This window comes from Lissotriton vulgaris, chromosome 6 (assembly GCF_964263255.1).
Source record: "Lissotriton vulgaris chromosome 6, aLisVul1.2, whole genome shotgun sequence".
Lineage (NCBI taxonomy): Eukaryota > Metazoa > Chordata > Amphibia > Caudata > Salamandridae > Lissotriton > Lissotriton vulgaris.
The window spans coordinates 1812177811-1812198832 of NC_141694.1; positions in this window are offsets into that span (position 1 = coordinate 1812177811).

Sequence of the window (21022 nt, forward strand, 5' to 3'; positions counted from 1 at the left end):
AAAAACGATTTTGGGGGCAAATCAATGGTATTTACATTTAAGCTTCATTTATGATTGCTTTGTGCTGCGAGTGCATCACTTTAAACATAAGAAAAAAGTGAAACTCTGGTGGCGCAAGGCCTTCATAAATAAGGCCCTGAGTTTCTTTGCTGTTGGTTTGTGTCTTGCTTTTTGATAATGCTTGCTATGAACATTTGCAAGATAGAGGATTTATACTTTGGGAAACAGTGAGGTTTCAAAAGTGAAATTGAGTGCTTGTACATAGGTTCTGCGCTGTGTTTCATAAATGTTATTCAAAAAACGATTTTGGGGAAAATCAATGGTATTTACATTTGGCTCTTATTTATGATTGTCCTGTGGCACCAGTATGTCACTTTTAACATGGGAAGAAAGTGATGCACTGGTGGCGCAAGGCTCGATATCAACATTTGCAAGATAGAGGATTCGTATTTTGTGAAATAGTGAGGGTTCAGTAGTGAAATTGAGTGCTTGTACATAGGATCTTCGCTGTGTTTCTAAAATGTTATTCAAAAAACGATTTTGGGGTAAATCAATGGTATTTTCATTTGGCCCTTATTTATGATTGCCTTGTGCTGCTGGTGCATCACTTTAAACATGGGAAAAAAGTGAAGCTCTGGTGGCGCAAGGCCTTCATAAATAAGGGCCTGAGTTTGTTTGCTGTTGGTTTGTTTTTTGCTTTTTGATAATGCTTGCTATGAACATTTGCAAGATAGAGGATTTGTATTTTGGGAAACAGTGAGGTTTCAAAAGTGATATTGAGTGGTTGTACATAGGATCTGCGCTGTGTTTTTTAAATTTTATTCAAAAAACGATTTTGGGGGCAAATCAACGGTATTTACATTTTGTCCTTATTTATGAATGCCTTGTGGCACTGGTGCGTCTCTTTTAACATGGGAGGTACTGGTGGCGCAAGGCCTTCATAACTAAGGCCCTGAGTTTGTTTGCTGTTGGTTTGTTTTTTGCTTTTTGATAAGGCTTGCTATGAACATTTGCAAGATAGAGGATTTGTATTTTGGGAAACAGTGAGGTTTCAAAAGTGATATTGAGTGGTTGTACATAGGATCTGCGCTGTATTTTTTAAATGTTATTCAAAAAACGATTTTGGGGGCAAATCAATGGTATTTACATTTGGTCCTTATTTATGATTGCCTTGTGGCACCGGTGCATCTCTTTTAACTTGGGAAGAAAGTGACGCACTGGTGGCGCAAGGCCTTCATAAATAAGGCCCTGAATTATTTTGTTGTTGGTTTGTGTCTTGCTTTTTGATAATGCTTGATATCAACATTTGCAAGATAGAGGATTCGTATTTTGTGAAATAGTGAGGGTTCAGTAGTGAAATTGAGTGCTTGTACATAGGATCTTCGCTGTGTTTCTAAAATGGTATTCAAAAAACGATTTTGGGGGCAAATTAATGGTATTTTCATTTGGCCCTTATTTATGATTGCCTTGTGCTGCCGGTGCATCACTTTAAACATGGGAAATAAGTGACGCTTTGGTGGTGCAAGGCCTTCATAAATAAGGCCCTGAGTTTGTTTGCTGTTGGTTTGTTTTTTTGCTTTTTGATAATGCTTGCTATGAACATTTACAAGATGAAGGATTTGTATTTTGGGAAACAGTGAGGTTTCAAAAGTGATATTGAGTGGTTGTACATAGGATCTGCGCTGTGTTTTTTAAATGTTATTCAAAAAACGCTTTTGGGGGCAAATCAACGGTATTTACATTTTGTCCTTATTTATGATTGCCTTGTGGCACTGGTGCGTCTCTTTTAACATGGGACGCACTGGTGGCCAAGGCCTTCATAAATAAGGCCCTGAGTTTGTTTGCTGTTGGTTTGTTTTTTGATTTTTGATAAGGCTTGCTATGAACATTTGCAAGATAGATGATTTGTATTTTGGGAAACAGTGAGGTTTCAAAAGTGATATTGAGTGGTTGTACATAGGATCTGCGCTGTGTTTTTTAAATGGTATTCAAAAAACAATTTTGGGGGCAAATCAATGGTATTTACATTTGGTCCTTATTTATGATTGCCTTGTGGCACCGGTGCGTCTCTTTTAACATGGGACGCACTGGTGGCGCAAGGCCTTCATAAATAAGGCCCTGAGTTTGTTTGCTGTTGGTTTGTTTTTTGCTTTTTGATAATGGTTGCTATAAACATTTGCAAGATAGAGGATTTGTATTTTGGGAAACAGTGAGGTTTTAAAAGTGATATTGAGTGGTTGTACATAGGTTCTGCGCAGTGTTTCTTAAATGTTATTCAAAAAACGATTTTGGGGGCAAATCAATGGTATTTACATTTTGCCCTTATTTATGATTGTCTTGTGGCGCCGGTATGTCACTTTTAACATGGGAAGAAAGTGACGCACTGGTGGCGCAAGGCCTTCATAAATAAGGCCCTGAATTTTTTTGTTGTTGGTTTGTGTCTTGCTTTTTGATAATGCTTGATATCAACATTTGCAAGATAGAGGATTCGTATTTTGTGGAATAGTGAGTGTTCAGTAGTGAAATTGAGTGCTTGTACATAGGATCTTCGCTGTGTTTCTAAAATGGTATTCAAAAAACGATTTTGGGGGCAAATCAATGGTATTTTCATTTGGCCCTTATTTATGATTGCCTTGTGCTGCCGGTGCATCACTTTAAACATGGGAAATAAGTGACGCTTTGATGGTGCAAGGCCTTCATAAATAAGGCCCTGAGTTTGTTTGCCGTTGGTTTGTTTTTTTGGATTTTGATAATGCTTGCTATGAACATTTGCAAGATAGAGGATTTGTATTTTGGGAAACAGTGAGGTTTCAAAAGTGATATTGAGTGGTTGTACATAGGATCTGCGCTGTGTTTTTTAAATGTTATTCAAAAAACGATTTTGGGGGCAAATCAACGGTATTTACATTTTGTCCTTATTTATGATTGCCTTGTGGCACTGGTGCGTCTCTTTTAACATGGGACGCACTGGTGGCCAAGGCCTTCATAAATAAGGCCCTGAGTTTGTTTGCTGTTGGTTTGTTTTTTGATTTTTGATAAGGCTTGCTATGAACATTTGCAAGATAGATGATTTGTATTTTGGGAAACAGTGAGGTTTCAAAAGTGATATTGAGTGGTTGTACATAGGATCTGCGCTGTGTTTTTTAAATGTTATTCAAAAAACGATTTTGGGGGCAAATCAATGGTATTTACATTTGGTCCTTAATTATGATTGCCTTGTGGCACCGGTGCGTCTCTTTTAACATGGGACGCACTGGTGGCGCAAGGCCTTCATAAATAAGGCCCTGAGTTTGTTTGCTGTTGGTTTGTTTTTTGCTTTTTGATAATGCTTGCTATAAACATTTGCAAGATAAAGGATTTGTATTTTGGGAAACAGTGAGGTTTTAAAAGTGATATTGAGTGGTTGTACATAGGTTCTGCGCAGTGTTTCTTAAATGTTATTCAAAAAAACGATTTTGGGGGCAAATCAATGGTATTTACATTTTGCCCTTTTTTATGATTGTCTTGTGGCGCCGGTATGTCACTTTTAACATGGAAAGAAAGTGACGCACTGGTGGCGCAAGGCCTTCATAAATAAGGCCCTGAATTATTTTGTTGTTGGTTTGTGTCTTGCTTTTTGATAATGCTTGATATCAACATTTGCAAGATAGAGGATTCGTATTTTGTGAAATAGTGAGGGTTCAGTAGTGAAATTGAGTGCTTGTACATAGGATCTTCGCTGTGTTTCTAAAATGGTATTCAAAAAACGATTTTGGGGGCAAATCAATGGTATTTTCATTTGGCCCTTATTTATGTTTGCCTTGTGCTGCCGGTGCATCACTTTAAACATGGGAAATAAGTGACGCTTTGGTGGTGCAAGGCCTTCATAAATAAGGCCCTGAGTTTGTTTGCCGTTGGTTTGTTTTTTTGCTTTTTGATAATGCTTGCTATGAACATTTGCAAGATAGAGGATTTGTATTTTGGGAAACAGTGAGGTTTCAAAAGTGATATTGAGTGGTTGTACATAGGATCTGCGCTGTGTTTTTTAAATGTTATTCAAAAAACGATTTTGGGGGCAAATCAACGGTATTTACATTTTGTCCTTATTTATGATTGCCTTGTGGCACTGGTGCGTCTCTTTTAACATGGGATGCACTGGTGGCCAAGGCCTTCATAAATAGGGCCCTGAGTTTGTTTGCTGTTGGTTTGTTTTTTGATTTTTGATAAGACTTGCTATGAACATTTGCAAGATAGATGATTTGTATTTTGGGAAACAGTGAGGTTTCAAAAGTGATATTGAGTGGTTGTACATAGGATCTGCGCTGTGTTTTTTAAATGTTATTCAAAAAACGATTTTGGGGGCAAATCAATGGTATTTACATTTGGTCCTTATTTATGATTGCCTTGTGGCACCGGTGCGTCTCTTTTAACATGGGACGCACTGGTGGCGCAAGGCCTTCATAAATAAGGCCCTGAGTTTGTTTGCTGTTGGTTTGTTTTTTGCTTTTTGATAATGCTTGCTATAAACATTTGCAAGATAGAGTATTTGTATTTGGGGAAACAGTGAGGTTTTAAAAGTGATATTGAGTGGTTGTACATAGGTTCTGCGCAGTGTTTCTTAAATGTTATTCAAAAAACGATTTTGGGGGCAAATCAATGGTATTTACATTTTGCCCTTATTTATGATTGTCTTGTGGCGCCGGTATGTCACTTTTAACATGGGAAGAAAGTGACGCACTGGTGGCGCAAGGCCTTCATAAATAAGGCCCTGAATTTTTTTGTTGTTGGTTTGTGTCTTGCTTTTTGATAATGCTTGATATCAACATTTGCAAGATAGAGTATTCGTATTTTGTGGAATAGTGAGGGTTCAGTAGTGAAATTGAGTACTTGTACATAGGATCTTCGCTGTGTTTCTAAAATGGTATTCAAAAAACGATTTTGGGGGCAAATCAATGGTATTTTCATTTGGCCCTTATTTATGATTGCCTTGTGCTGCCGGTGCATCACTGTAAACATGGGAAATAAGTGACACTTTCGTGGTGCAAGGCCTTCATAAATAAGGCCCTGAGTTTGTTTGCCGTTGGTTTGTTTTTTTGCTTTTTGATAATGCTTGCTATGAACATTTGCAAGATAGAGGATTTGTATTTTGGGAAACAGTGAGGTTTTAAAAGTGATATTGAGTGGTTGTCCATAGGTTCTGCGCAGTGTTCCTTAAATGTTATTCAAAAAACGATTTTGGGGGCAAATCAATGGTATTTACATTTGGTCCTTATTTATGATTGCCTTGTGGCACCGGTGCGTCTCTTTTAACATCGGACGCACTGGTGGCGCAAGGCCTTCATAAATAAGGCCCTGAGTTTGTTTGCTGTTGGTTTGTTTTTTGCTTTTTGATAATGCTTGCTATGAACATTTGCAAGATAGAGGATTTATATTTTGGGAAACAGTGAGGTTTTAAAAGTGATATTGAGTGGTTGTCCATAGGTTCTGCGCAGTGTTCCTTAAATGTTATTCAAAAAACGATTTTGGGGGCAAATCAATGGTATTTACATTTGGCCCTTATTTATGATTGTCTTGAGGCGCCAGTATATCACTTTTAACATGGGAAGAAAGTGACACACTGGTGGCGCAAGGCCTTCATAAATAAGGCCCTGAATTTTTTTGTTGTTGGTTTGTGTCTTGCTTTTTGATAATGCTTGATATCAACATTTGCAAGATAGAGGATTCGTATTTTGTGAAATAGTGATGGTTCAGTAGTGAAATTGAGTGCTTGTACATAGTATCTTCGCTGTGTTTCTAAAATGGTATTCAAAAGACGATTTTGGGGGCAAATCAATGGTATTTTCATTTGGCCCTTATTTATGATTGCCTTGTGCTGCCGGTGCATCACTTTAAACATGGGAAAAAAGTGACGCTTTGGTGGTGCAAGGCCTTCATAAATAAGGCCCTGAGTTTGTTTGCTATTGGTTTGTTTTTTTGCTTTTTGATAATGCTTTCTATGAACATTTAAAAGATGAAGGATTTGTATTTTGGGAAACAGTGAGGTTTCAAAAGTGATATTGAGTGGTTGTACATAGGATCTGCGCTGTGTTTTTTAAATGTTATTCAAAAAACGATTTTGGGGGCAAATCAATGGTATTTACATTTGGTCCTTATTTATGATTGCCTTGTGGCACCGGTGCGTCTCTTTTAACATGGGACGCACTGGTGGCGCAAGGCCTTCATAAATAAGGCCCTGAGTTTGTTTGCTGTTGGTTTGTTTTTTGCTTTTTGATAATGCTTGCTATAAACATTTGCAAGATAGAGTATTTGTATTTGGGGAAACAGTGAGGTTTTAAAAGTGATATTGAGTGGTTGTACATAGGTTCTGCGCAGTGTTTCTTAAATGTTATTCAAAAAACGATTTTGGGGGCAAATCAATGGTATTTACATTTTGCCCTTATTTATGATTGTCTTGTGGCGCCGGTATGTCACTTTTAACATGGGAAGAAAGTGACGCACTGGTGGCGCAAGGCCTTCATAAATAAGGCCCTGAATTTTTTTGTTGTTGGTTTGTGTCTTGCTTTTTGATAATGCTTGATATCAACATTTGCAAGATAGAGTATTCGTATTTTGTGGAATAGTGAGGGTTCAGTAGTGAAATTGAGTACTTGTACATAGGATCTTCGCTGTGTTTCTAAAATGGTATTCAAAAAACGATTTTGGGGGCAAATCAATGGTATTTTCATTTGGCCCTTATTTATGATTGCCTTGTGCTGCCGGTGCATCACTGTAAACATGGGAAATAAGTGACACTTTCGTGGTGCAAGGCCTTCATAAATAAGGCCCTGAGTTTGTTTGCCGTTGGTTTGTTTTTTTGCTTTTTGATAATGCTTGCTATGAACATTTGCAAGATAGAGGATTTGTATTTTGGGAAACAGTGAGGTTTTAAAAGTGATATTGAGTGGTTGTCCATAGGTTCTGCGCAGTGTTCCTTAAATGTTATTCAAAAAACGATTTTGGGGGCAAATCAATGGTATTTACATTTGGTCCTTATTTATGATTGCCTTGTGGCACCGGTGCGTCTCTTTTAACATCGGACGCACTGGTGGCGCAAGGCCTTCATAAATAAGGCCCTGAGTTTGTTTGCTGTTGGTTTGTTTTTTGCTTTTTGATAATGCTTGCTATGAACATTTGCAAGATAGAGGATTTATATTTTGGGAAACAGTGAGGTTTTAAAAGTGATATTGAGTGGTTGTCCATAGGTTCTGCGCAGTGTTCCTTAAATGTTATTCAAAAAACGATTTTGGGGGCAAATCAATGGTATTTACATTTGGCCCTTATTTATGATTGTCTTGAGGCGCCAGTATATCACTTTTAACATGGGAAGAAAGTGACACACTGGTGGCGCAAGGCCTTCATAAATAAGGCCCTGAATTTTTTTGTTGTTGGTTTGTGTCTTGCTTTTTGATAATGCTTGATATCAACATTTGCAAGATAGAGGATTCGTATTTTGTGAAATAGTGATGGTTCAGTAGTGAAATTGAGTGCTTGTACATAGTATCTTCGCTGTGTTTCTAAAATGGTATTCAAAAGACGATTTTGGGGGCAAATCAATGGTATTTTCATTTGGCCCTTATTTATGATTGCCTTGTGCTGCCGGTGCATCACTTTAAACATGGGAAAAAAGTGACGCTTTGGTGGTGCAAGGCCTTCATAAATAAGGCCCTGAGTTTGTTTGCTATTGGTTTGTTTTTTTGCTTTTTGATAATGCTTTCTATGAACATTTAAAAGATGAAGGATTTGTATTTTGGGAAACAGTGAGGTTTCAAAAGTGATATTGAGTGGTTGTACATAGGATCTGCGCTGTGTTTTTTAAATGTTATTCAAAAAACGATTTTGGGGGCAAATCAACGGTATTTACATTTTGTCCTTATTTATGATTACCTTGTGGCACTGGTGCGTCTCTTTTAACATGGGACGCACTGGTGGCCAAGGCCTTCATAAATAAGGCCCTGAGTTTGTTTGCTGTTGGTTTGTTTTTTGATTTTTGATAAGGCTTGCTATGAACATTTTCAAGATAGATGATTTGTATTTTGGGAAACAGTGAGGTTTCAAAAGTGATATTGAGTGGTTGTACATAGGATCTGCGCTGTGTTTTTTAAATGTTATTCAAAAAACGATTTTGGGGGCAAATCAATGGTATTTACATTTGGTCCTTATTTATGATTGCCTTGTGGCACCGGTGCGTCTCTTTTAACATGGGATGCACTGGTGGCGCAAGGCCTTCATAAATAAGGCCCTGAGTTTGTTTGCTGTTGGTTTGTTTTTTGCTTTTTGATAATGCTTGCTATGAACATTTGCAAGATAGAGGATTTGTATTTGGGGAAACAGTGAGGTTTTAAAAGTGATATTGAGTGGTTGTACATAGGTTCTGCGCAGTGTTTCTTAAATGTTATTCAAAAAACGATTTTGGGGGCAAATCAATGGTATTTACATTTTGCCCTTATTTATGATTGTCTTGTGGCGCCGGTATGTCACTTTTAACATGGGAAGAAAGTGACGCACTGGTGGCGCAAGGCCTTCATAAATAAGGCCCTGAATTTTTTTGTTGTTGGTTTGTGTCTTGCTTTTTGATAATGCTTGATATCAACATTTGCAAGATAGAGGATTTGTATTTTGTGGAATAGTGAGGGTTCAGTAGTGAAGTTGAGTGCTTGTACATAGGATCTTCGCTGTGTTTCTAAAATGGTATTCAAAAAACGATTTTGGGGGCAAATCAATGGTATTTTCATTTGGCCCTTATTTATGTTTGCCTTGTGCTGCCGGTGCATCACTTTAAACATGGGAAATAAGTGACGCTTTGGTGGTGCAAGGCCTTCATAAATAAGGCCCTGAGTTTGTTTGCCGTTGGTTTGTTTTTTTGCTTTTTGATAATGCTTGCTATGAACATTTGCAAGATAGAGGATTTGTATTTTGGGAAACAGTGAGGTTTCAAAAGTGATATTGAGTGGTTGTACATAGGATCTGCGCTGTGTTTTTTAAATGTTATTCAAAAAACGATTTTGGGGGCAAATCAATGGTATTTACATTTGGCCCTTATTTATGATTGCCTTGTGGCACCGGTGCATCTCTTTAAACATGGGAAGAAAGTGATGCACTGGTGGCGCAAGGCCTTCATAAATAAGGCCCTGAGTTTTTTTGTTGTTGGTTTGTGTCTTGCTTTTTGATAATGCTTGATATCAACATTTGTAAGATAGAGGATTTGTATTTTGTGAAATAGTGAGGGTTCAGTAGTGAAATTGAGTGCTTGTAAATAGGATCTTCGCTGTGTTTCTAAAATGTTATTCAAAAAACGATTTTGGGGGCAAATCAATGGTATTTTTATTTGGCCTTTATTTATGATTGCCTTGTGCTGCCGGTGCATCACTTTAAACATGGGAAATAAGTGATGCTCTGGTGGCGCAAGGCCTTCATAAATAAGGCCCTGAGTTTGTTTGCTGTTGGCTTGTTTTTTGTTTTTTGATAATGCTTGCTATGAACATTTGCAAGATAGAGGATTTGTATTTTGGGAAACAGTGAGGTTTCAAAAGTGATATTGAGTGGTTGTACATAGGTTCTGCGCAGTGTTTCTTAAATGTCATTCAAAAAACGATTTGAAGCTATGATGTCTTTTATTACCAACAAAATAATTCCTCACCTTGGAGAGGTTTTGGATTTCTTTTGGAGGAAGGAATATCAAGCAAGAGGTGCTCCTCATATACATATGTTGTTATGGATTAAAGATGCACCCAAATTTGGATCAGATTTGAGTGAAACAGTGACGAGTTTCATTGAAGAGTTTTCAACATGTGCTGTTCCGAAAACTACTGAAGAAAACAGTTTAAGGCAGCAAGTTTTACGTTTTCCATTTCATTGTTGTGGAAAGTACTGTCTTCGAAAATTCAAAAACAAGGAAAAGTACTACATGAAATGTCGTTTTGCGTTTCCACGACCAGTGATTTCTAAGGGAAGAGTAAATAATTTGATGTCATCTCTACGACATACTGTGACGAGGAAATCACCCAAAAATACATATAATTTAAAAAGAAACGAAGAGTCCAAGTACATCAACGACTACAACCCAGTGATTTTGTCCACGTGGAATGCTAACATGGATATTTAGTTTATTGCTGACAACTCTATTGCTGTGGCTCGATATGTGACATCTTACATCACAAAAAAAGAAAAGACAGAACTGAAGGAAATGTGGGAGGACATTTCACATGAAAAGAGTCTAAGCAAGAAATTATACAGTTTCAGTCTAAAGATGTTGTCGCATCGAGAAATTGGAGCATATGAATGTTCTGATCGGTTATCATCAGCAAGTCTCTATGCCAAATCAAGAACAATCATTTGGGTGAGTCTAGGTCTTGCTGCAACACATAACCGAGTTTTGAAATCTGTACAAGAAATTGAATATTTGGCGGAGAAAGAACCAAACAGTACAGATATTTTGAAGACAAATATGTTGGATACATACTATCCAAATAGAAGTACTCACCTTGAGAACACTTGTTTGCATGAAGTTCTGCAAAACTACAGTTATTAGAGGAACATCACAGAAGATATCAATAATGGAAAATATGCTGTCATTGGGTATGAAGGATGTCTAGTGGAGCAGAGAAAAGGCCATTTGATTAATCATCGAAAATTGAGTTGCGAAGCTCCAGACAAAAGAGAATTTTACTATTTAGCTCTTTTGCAACTCTTTAAGCCATGGCGTACAGAAGAGGAACTACTTGGAGATTTTCTCTGTTATGAAGACTCTTTTAATGCAACTAAGGATACCATAGAATGTCCTGTTTTTCCAAATTATCTGCAAATGTTGAACGAAGAAATAGAGCAAGAAACCACAATTGCTGAAGAGATTGCTAGTGACAGTTCTTGAGACAGTCAGAGTTCTACTTCATTGAGTCAGGATCCACTAGGAGGACCAATTATCCAAAATGAAGCTGCAACTGCCATGGATGAGGTGGAAAGAGCTATGGAACAAGCTCAAGAGGTGGAGTTAACTTAGAAGATTTGGTAAAACAACTAAATGTTGAGCAGAAAAAGATATATGACGAAGTTACAGAACAGATTGAGCATGGATTCAGACATGAGAAAAAAGTGTGCTCATGTACATCATTTAAGCCTGTTCGACTGTACGTAAGTGGAGAAGCGGGAACAGGAAAAAGTTTTCTGATTAAAGCCATTGCAACTTATTTGCAGAAAAGGACTGAATCACCCCTGTCTTGTGTTGTAACCGCTCCAACTGGACTGGCAGCACATAACATTAACGGGATTACTCTTCATCGTTTACTGATGCTGCCATTTGAGAATGATAATAAATTGCATTACAACAAGCTATCTGGAGATGCGTGTTCTGAAGTTGCCAGAGTCTTGAAGAAAATGAAACTTCTTATCATTGATGAAGTAAGCATGGTCTCAAATCTAATGCTTGCTTTCGTGCATTTGAGAATGCAAGAAAATCTTAGAACAGAGTATGATGTGTTATTTGGAGGAAAACACATTCTTGTTTTTGCAGATCTACTGCAGTTGACTCCAGTAAAAGGACAACCAGTGTCTAAAATGCTTACCCATGAAGATACCAGGAAGTCCCTTGGAAGCATTGGAAACGTTAATATATGGTTAAATTTTAAATATGCTGAACTGCTTCAAAATATGCGACAGGCAAAGGATGAAGATTATAAAAATATTCTACAAGATGTAAGAATCGGAAAAGTAAGTGAGCTTAGAAAAGAAGCTTTACATGCTCGATTAATTTCAAATTTGTATCCAAATGAAAACATGAAAACATTCTTCCAGAGAATATTTTTTTTTAAATGACTGAGAAGAAATCTGGGATATGTTTGATGCCAACTCTGCAAGAATGTTCCATCTTCAACAACAAAATGTTAAAGTTATAAAATGAAGAGATTGTGAAACTGGAAGCAATAGATCAAATAGAGCATATGTGTTTTGTCAGAAAATTTGAAAACAAATTTGGATTCATTAGAGAAAAGTATTTCTAAAACAGCTGGTTTTGAAAAGACTCTGAATGTGTGTTTAAATTGTCGTATCATTTTGAGAAGGAATTTAAATGTTGAAAGAGGTCTGGTAAATGGAGCAATGGGCTAAGATGTTCATTTTGTGAATTATAGAAATAGAGATGGAATTGAATTTTTAAAAATAAAATTTAATGGCATTGAGCAAGTACAACAAATCAGTTGTTGTTCTGCTAGATTTTTGCTTGTAAAAGACTTATATGTTCGCCGAAAGCAGTTTCCTGTTTGTTTGGCATATGCAGTGACAATTCATAAATCTCAAGGTTTAAGTGTAGATAGTGCTTTGGTGAACATTGGAAGATCTGTGTTTAAAAAGGGTATGGCATATGTGGCATTATCACGATTCAGAACTTTATCAGGATTTTACTTGATTGAGTGTGATGAGACAAAGATTTGTGCAGATTTAGATTGCGTTAAAGAATAAAATAGGTTAAGAAGAGAGTATGCTCCACATTTGCCTCAATATCCTCTGTTTGAAAAACGTGTGGTAGGCCGAGAAAGAAGAAATGAGGATAACTGCAGTGAGGTAGTAGCAAAAAGACAAAAAGTAGTTGAAACTGTAATTCAAAACAGAAAGAAAAAGGATTCTGATGAAAATGTTGTTGGATTTCAGTTTGAAAACAGTTCTGGTGTCAACTGCTATGCTAATGTAGTGGTTAATGTTGTTTTTTTTCTTCAAACTTTACAAGAACAGATTGTTGAAAATCGGGATCAAAGATTGTGTGGTTTATTGAATTCTGTGTTTGAGAAATGTAGCAGTGATAGAGCAAAAATAGAAAGTGTAACAGAAATTCGAAATATTTTAGATATGTGTTCTGGTCAAGATACATTTTCACAGAACATTCAGCAGGCTTGTCAGGAATTTTTAATGTATATGTTTGGTGTTTTGGAAGATGAAGGATTAGATGTAGATAATCTTTTTAGCCTTTCTTATCAATGGCAGCATGACTGCCACAATTGTAGTACATCAAGTACTACTAGAATAGACACTGAAAGATATATATATTTGTCTTTACCAGACTGTAAATCAGTGTCATTTAAAAATCTAATTAAAGCAGCAGATCATAATATGGTGTGTACCCAATGTAAGTGTCTAATGCTATCCACATTATTTATACAAAGTTACGGTCAGTATATCATTTTAGTTTTTCAACAATGTAGACCTGATGGAACTAAATTGACAACTTCTATCAAAAAATGTTGTGGCTTCTCAATTTCAGGAAGAACCTTTACAACTGTAGCTATTATTTATCATGACGGTTCTTCGACAACATCAGGACATTATACATGCTATTTAAAATGTCAAAAAGGTTGGAGTTACTGCAATGATTCTCATTTGACTTATAAACAACGTTTGCCTTATGACTTTAAAAATTCTTACCTAGTGTTTTTAAAACCAAAGTTTTAGTAAAGGTAATAGGCCTTTGAAGACGGGAATAGTTAATAAAAGTTAGTTAGTTAGTTAGTCTAATGTTTAAAATTATTTATCTCATATAGGTACTGTAAGTGGATCTCATATATCTGACAGGATTTGGCCGTAAGGAAAGTGTAAGGTATGATGTTCTTAGATCTTTTTTCATAGGAAGTCGATGAAATGGAAGTTACAGAGAACAGCAGACTTTTTTTCCACCAAAAGGACCTTCACTATCTTCTATTTGGCCTCAAGGAAAAGTAAGTGAATCAAAGATTAGTGTACATATATGAGTTGTAAGTTTTTATGTTTTTTTTAAACACAATCTTTTAGATTGTGTTTTTTTTCCCGCTGTTATATGATGAAGAGTTTGAACTCACTAATTTAAGTGAAATTCAATATATTCTGAGAACAGCAAAAATAAACGATGTAACATATTGTATAAGTCATTCTATAGTTTGCATTGTATAAATTATATTGTATTCCCATTGTCTCACACTCATTTTCCTTTTTCCACCCTTATTTAGCTCTCTTTACTCACTTACACTGCCTTTTTTCACTTTGTTTCATCGCTGTTCCTTTACTCCACTTCATTCACAACTCCTCAATCCAATTTCAACTGTCTGCATTTCCTCTCTCCCTTCCACCACTTTTCATCTTTATCACATTCTCTCAGTACCACTGCTTTAGTTCTCTTCCCCTCTCTTTCCTTCTTATGCTCCTTTACTCTTTTTCCTTTCTCACTCATTATACTGCAGTTCACTCAGTCCTTCCCTTTGTCTTTCTGAGTACTTACTCTCTCACTCCTTTTTCCTCTATCGTTCTATATCAACCTCATTCCTTTCATCCCTTCCATCAGTGACTCCCCTTCACTCACTCTCAGTCATCTTCCATTCCACTTTCTTATTAATAGTTCCTCATTTAGACTCCTCTCCTTTTCACTCATTTTCCTTTTACTTTCTTCTCTTTCCTGATTTCGTTTTGGTATCTCGCATTCTTTGAGTATCTTACTTATCTTCAGTAATTTGTTCTCTTTCTATTTCTTTTTCCCTCTTTTTTCTCTTTCTACATTACTTTATTTCTGTTTTTGTATCCTTCACTATTGCTTTATTTCTTAGTACACATTTTTTTGATGTTTTACCTCTTGACCTGTTTCTTCTATTTTAAAATATATATTTTACTAATTATAACTTGTTTTTTCTTTTGTCTTTCACAGATACAAAGTGTAGTTTAAAGATGCAAGTAAGTTTTCATTAATTATATTAATTAATGTAGTTTATCATCACCCTTTGTTTTAACCTCACTACTTTTCTCTCACCCTAACACACCTCTGTTTTCTTACTCTCCTTCCCTCACTTATTCTTATCCTCCATATTTACTTCTCTTTTCCTTACTTTCCTACCACATTCAACTTCTTTCAGTGCCCCTGCTCACCCACACTCCCTCTCTTTCCTTTTTTTTCTGCTTCACTTAGTCCCTTTCTGACACTCCTTCCTTTACTCTCTCTGTTCTTTCTCTCTGTCACTCCCCATGTCTTACCCTTATTCACTTGTATCCACCCTCTTTTACTCCTCTTTACTTACACTCACTGCTATTTTCTTTCCTTCCGTCACCACTGTACTTTTCTCTGGTTCCGTCACTACCTTTCATTCCTCATCCTTTACTCTCCTTCCTTTTACTCTCATTACCCATTCACATTCTCCGAGAACATCTGCTTTAGTTTTCTTCCTCTTTCTTCTTTTCTTTTGCTCCCATATTCATTTTCCTTTTCTCAGTTACTTCCTCTTTTACCCTTTCTCTGTTTTACTATCTATTACACAGTCCCTCTGTGTTTCTCCCTCTAGCTCTCTTTCTCTTTACACCACTCTCTTTGTCCCCATTCCTCATGCTCACTCCTTCATTATTTTTTTTTGTTGGTGCGCTGATGGGACACGCCCCGGTACGCGCACCGGGGCGCTCACCGGTACGCGCACCGGGAGCGCTCCAGAGTGAAATATAAAAAAAAGAATATACTTTTAAAAAACAAAATATTATATTAATATACAATATAGGATTCATTTTTAGAAAAACATACCTTTTTAAGCTATAGATATTTGCGAAAAAATAACCTTAGAAATTCACTAAAAAACACATAGGTATGAGGCCCTATAAAAAGTTAGGAATTAGCAGTTAAAAAACCTATGAAATTCACTGAAAAAAACATAGGTTTCACACCAGTTATAGTTAGGAATTAGCATTTAAAAAACCTATGAAATTCATTGAAAAAAACATAGGTTTCATGCCAGTTATAGTTCGGAATCAGCATTTAAAAAACCTATTAACTTCACTGAAAAAACCATAGGTTTCACACCAGTTATAGTTAGCTCGAAATTTTACTGACATAAAACCAATGAAATTCCCACGTTATTGTTAGTTGGACTCGTGTGTAATGCACTGCTGATGACATCACATATTACATCACTCATGACATGGTCAGTGACATCACTCATGACATCACTGATGACACCATCCTTGTGATAGAGTGACTGACCTCCTTTCACTGTAAAGTAACCCTTGAAACACATATTCAAAAATAGAAACTAACATTTACAAAAAAGTGGAGATACCTATACCAGTTACAACAACAAATTCAGTAATTCCACCATTTATATACACATCCACTCATTCACCAACAGTTCTATATAGTCATTCATACATATACTCACTTATCATATGTAGTGAGACACCTTTACATCTGTTAACACACTGACAGTCTTCCAAAAGATGCTCACACACATACTCACACATGCAAATAAACTATTGAACATCCTTTTTTTGCATATACAGCTATACACACACTACCACATTACATCTAACAAAACTTACACATACTTACTCTCTTAAACAATCACTTATAGAAACACATACTTATTAAAACAATAAATCTTTCAATCTCTCACTCTCACATATACTCACTTATATACATCAATACTCACATATACTAGATTACAATATATGTAGTTACTGATAAAGACACTAGTGAGACAGTCATTCACTTACTAACACATACATATACACACTTATTCGCCCATACAGTCTGGCACATATGCTGTCTTCAAAACACATACAAACAGTGAGTCAGTCATTGATGCATCTATGTGCTAAGTAACACCCCCACCAAATCAAACAGACAATTATAAAGATACTAAAAAAACATCTAATAACCCATATACACCACATGTAGCTACTCACCAACCCATGCAGCCACTTATACACAAAGTGAAACACAGATACAAACATTTAAATATTTAAACAATACTCGCTAATATATGTATTCACTAAGATACACTTAATAAGCCAGTTAACCTATCATTTTTCATTTTTTTAAAAACATCCATTAAGACACTTATTTAAACATGTATTTTTCCATCGACCTTTACATATACATATATAAAACATATTTATTTTTCAGACACACATTCACTGGATGGTGTCATCAGTGATGTCATGAGTGATGTCACTGACCATGTCATGAGTGATGTACTATGTGATGTCATCAGCAGTGCATTACACGTGCAAGTTATAGTGAGTCCAACTAACTATAACGTGGGAATTTCATTGGTTTTATGTCAGTAACATTTCCAGCTAACTATAACTGGTGTGAAAACCAATGCTTTTTTTCAGTGAATATATCTATATATATATATATATATATATATATATATATATATATATATATATATATATATATATATATATATTATATATATATATATATATATATATATATATATATATATATATATATATATATATATATATATATATATATATATATATATATATATATATATATATACACACATTTAAACTTTATAGAAACATACAGTCACTGGATGATGTCATGAGTGATTTCATGAGTGATGTCATTTGAGATGTCATAAGTGATGTCACTGATCATGTCAAGAATTATATAATTTGTGCACTGTGGGGGAGCGAGTTATAGTTAGCTCAACTAACTATAAAGGCCACATTTCTAAGGTTTTGTACAAGTGAAATGTCCAACTAACTCTAACGTCCCTGAAACCTGTTTTTTTTCAGTGATTTTCTAAGGTTTTTAAATGCTAATTCCCAACTATACCATCCCTAACAAATATGTTTTTTTCAGTGAATTTCAAAGGTTTTTTAAATGATAATTTCTAACTATAATGTCACTGAAACCTTTTGTTTTTTTCAGTGAACTTCTAAGGCTTTTAAAATGATAATGTATAACTATGCCTACAGAGGTAGGACATGTTAAGAAAGAAGAAGAAAGGCACAGAAAGAAGCAACAGAAATACAGAAAAAGGCATCAGTAGTCTAGAAAGATGACGAAAAATGCAGGAAGAAACAAGAGATATGCAGAAAGAACTGAGGTGCAGAAAAAGGCCTTGTTGCAAAGTCATCCTGTGCCCGCAGCTTTTAACTGACTACTACTGGTGGTAACTAACTCTGACTGAGGTATGGAGTCAGTGCTATGCTGAAAGATACTTTGAATACAGTGAAAATACCTACATGCACTTGGGTATACTATAGGTTGAGGACCCCAGTGATTTGAATGACCTCCCCTGTAAGGCACTAGTACTTAATAGAGCAGGGGAATTAAAACGACCTTTAGCTCAGAGGTGCAGAAAGGGGCAAGAAAAGTGCAACAACAGGCAGGAAATGTACAGAAACAGGGAACAGGGGTGCAGAAAGAAATAAGAACAGTGCAGAAAGAACCAACAGCAATGCAAAAAGGGGCAAGAGGGGTGCAGAAAAAGGTATTAGGTATGCGCACAGATTCAAGAGAGGTACAGAAAGAGGCAAGAAGAGTGCAAATAGAAGGATAAGAAGTGCAGAAAGAGGCAAGAGAAACGCTGAAAGAAGCAACAGAGGTTTAAAAAGAAGGAAGATAAGAGTAGAAAGAAGCAAGAGCTGTACAGAAAGAACAACAGAGGTGCAACAAAAAGCAAGAGGGGTAAATAAAGAGGTAGGAGAGGTAACACAGAGGGAAGAGAGGTACAAAATGAAGCAGGAGGGGTGCAAAAAGAAGGAAGAGACCTGCATACAGAGGCAAGAGAAATGCTGAAAGGAGCAACAGATGTGTTGAAACAAGCAAGATAATTGCAGAAAGAAGCAACAGAGGTGCTGAAAGAGGCATTAGGGGTACAGAAAGAGCCAAGGGAAGTGCAGAAAGAAGAAACAGAGGTACAAAAAGAGGCAATAGTGGTGCAGAAAGAGGGAAGAGGGGTGTACAAAGAGGCTACAGGGTTGTACAAAGAGGGAAGACAGGTTCAGAAAGAGGCAAGAGGGGTGCAGAAACAAGCAAGAGAAGTGCAGAAAGAGGCAAGAAAATTGCTGAAAGAGCAACAGAGGTTTGGAAAGAAGTAAGAGCAGTGCAGAAAGAAACAACAGATGTGCTGAGAGAGGCAACAGAGGTGCAGAAGGAGTCACGAGGGGTGCAGAAATGAGAAAGAGGGGGCAGAGGTACAAAAAGAGGCAAGAATGGTCCTTATAGAGGGAAGAGAGGTATAGAAAGAGGCTAGACAGTTGTACAAAGAGGGAAGACAGGTGTAGAAAGAGGCAGTAAGGGTCCGGAAAGAGGTAAGTGAACTTCGGAAAGAGGCAATAGAATTGATGAAAGAAGCAACAGAGGTGTAGAAAGAAGCAAGAAAAGTACAGAAATAGGCAATTGAGATGGAGAAACAGGCACAAAAGGTACAGAAAGAGGGAATACGATTGCAGAAAGAGACAACAGGTGTGCAGAAAGAAGCAAGACAGGTACAGAAAGAAGCATGGAATGTGCAGAATGAAGCAACTGGCATGCAGAAAGAGGCAAGAGAAGTGTAGGAAGAAGCAACAGAGGTGCAGAAGTGAAGGAGGCAAGAGAACTCCAGAAAGAGGCAAGAGAGTTGCAGAAACAGGGAAAAGAGGTACAGAAAGAGGGAACAGAGGTGCAGACAGATGCAGGAGAGGTGGAGAAACAGGTAAAAGGGGTACAAAATGATGCATAATTGGTGCACAAATTTGCGAATAATGTTCATAAAGAAGTCAAGAGCAGTGCAGAAAGAACCAACAGAGGTGTAATAAGAGGCAAGAGAGGTACAGAAATGAGTAAAAGAGGAGCACAAAGAGGCAAGACAAGTACAGAAAGAGGCATGAGGGGTGCAGAAAGAAGGAAGAGAAGTACAGAACTACAGAAGTGCTGAAAGAGGAGTGAAGGGTGCAGATAGGGCAAGAGAAGTACAGAAAGAAGCAACATAGCTACTGAAAGCGGCAGGAGAGGTGCAGAAAAGGTAGAAAAGGTGCACACAGGGATCACAGCTGCATAAAGAGACTAGTGAGGTACAGAAGGAGGTAAGAGAACTGTAGAAAGAGGCAAGAGAGTTGCAGAAACAGGAAAAGGGAACAAGTGTGGAGAGAGGGACAAGAGAGGTACATAAAGAGGGAAGAGGGGTACAAAAAGAAGAGAGGGAGGTTCAGAAAAGAGGGAATAGTAGTGCAGAAAGAGGCAATAGAAATGCAGAAAGAGGCAAGTGAGGGGCAGAAGGAGGGAAGAGCACTACAGAAAAATGCAAGAGAGTTGCAGAAACAGGAAAAAGGGGTGCATAAATAACCAACAGAGGTGCAAAGTGAAGTTCAGAAAAAAGACAGTGAGGTGCAGGAAGAGGAAGAAATGTGCAGAAAGATGGAAGAGAAATGCAAACAGAGGAAAGACAGGTACAGAAAGAAGAAAGATTTATGCACTATTATTACCAATTTAACATCGATATTTAGCAATAAGTAACACATGACCATTCCAGCTTTGCAAAGGGCCTTCCACGACACTGTAACACGAAAAGCTGCATTTTTGGGAACATTTGAGCCATTTGAGCTAGAAACAAGTCTTTTTTTTGTTTGAATCTGCAGATTATGTAGCAGATGATGGAATATTTGGCAAATGCGGAAAATGTTTAATTATGTGACAATTGGTGTAACCGACAAAATGTCTAAATCAAAAATGCGTTCGTAGGTAGTAGAGTTGTAATGTTACGTAACCAATTAGTGTGTGAATAGAGCTGTTTGGCCCAAAAATGATGTATGGTGTCAAAATCCACTCTGGTGTTGAAGTAAAGAGATGAATGCAGGAGGGAAGGTGAAATTCAACTGACACGAGACTTCCAGTTGACAATAAAGCACTGCCAACAAGCAACAAGGCCCTTTCCGTGCCGGAGTAGCCTAAACCTGAAATATCATTAACAAGATGCTTTGGAACAGTAACTATAGTGTGTGTATGCTTCAGAGCAGCGTGAAAAAAGAAAGCACGCTCTCTCAGTACATGTACATTTATTTCTATTTCCCTTTGCATCGATTGGATATTAGCGTGACTGGGGATTGGCATCATGTTGTGAAAGTTAAGAAAACTGGCCTCAACCCTCCGGCTTTGAAGCAAAACAACAACTAATTACAAAGCAGTGAGCTTTTTACACTCCGTACCTTTTGCAGTATTTATAGCTACTTACCTGGCTTCTTCCTCGGACTTTCCATAGACTTTGTAACAAACTCAAATGGGATTTAAAATTTGCTT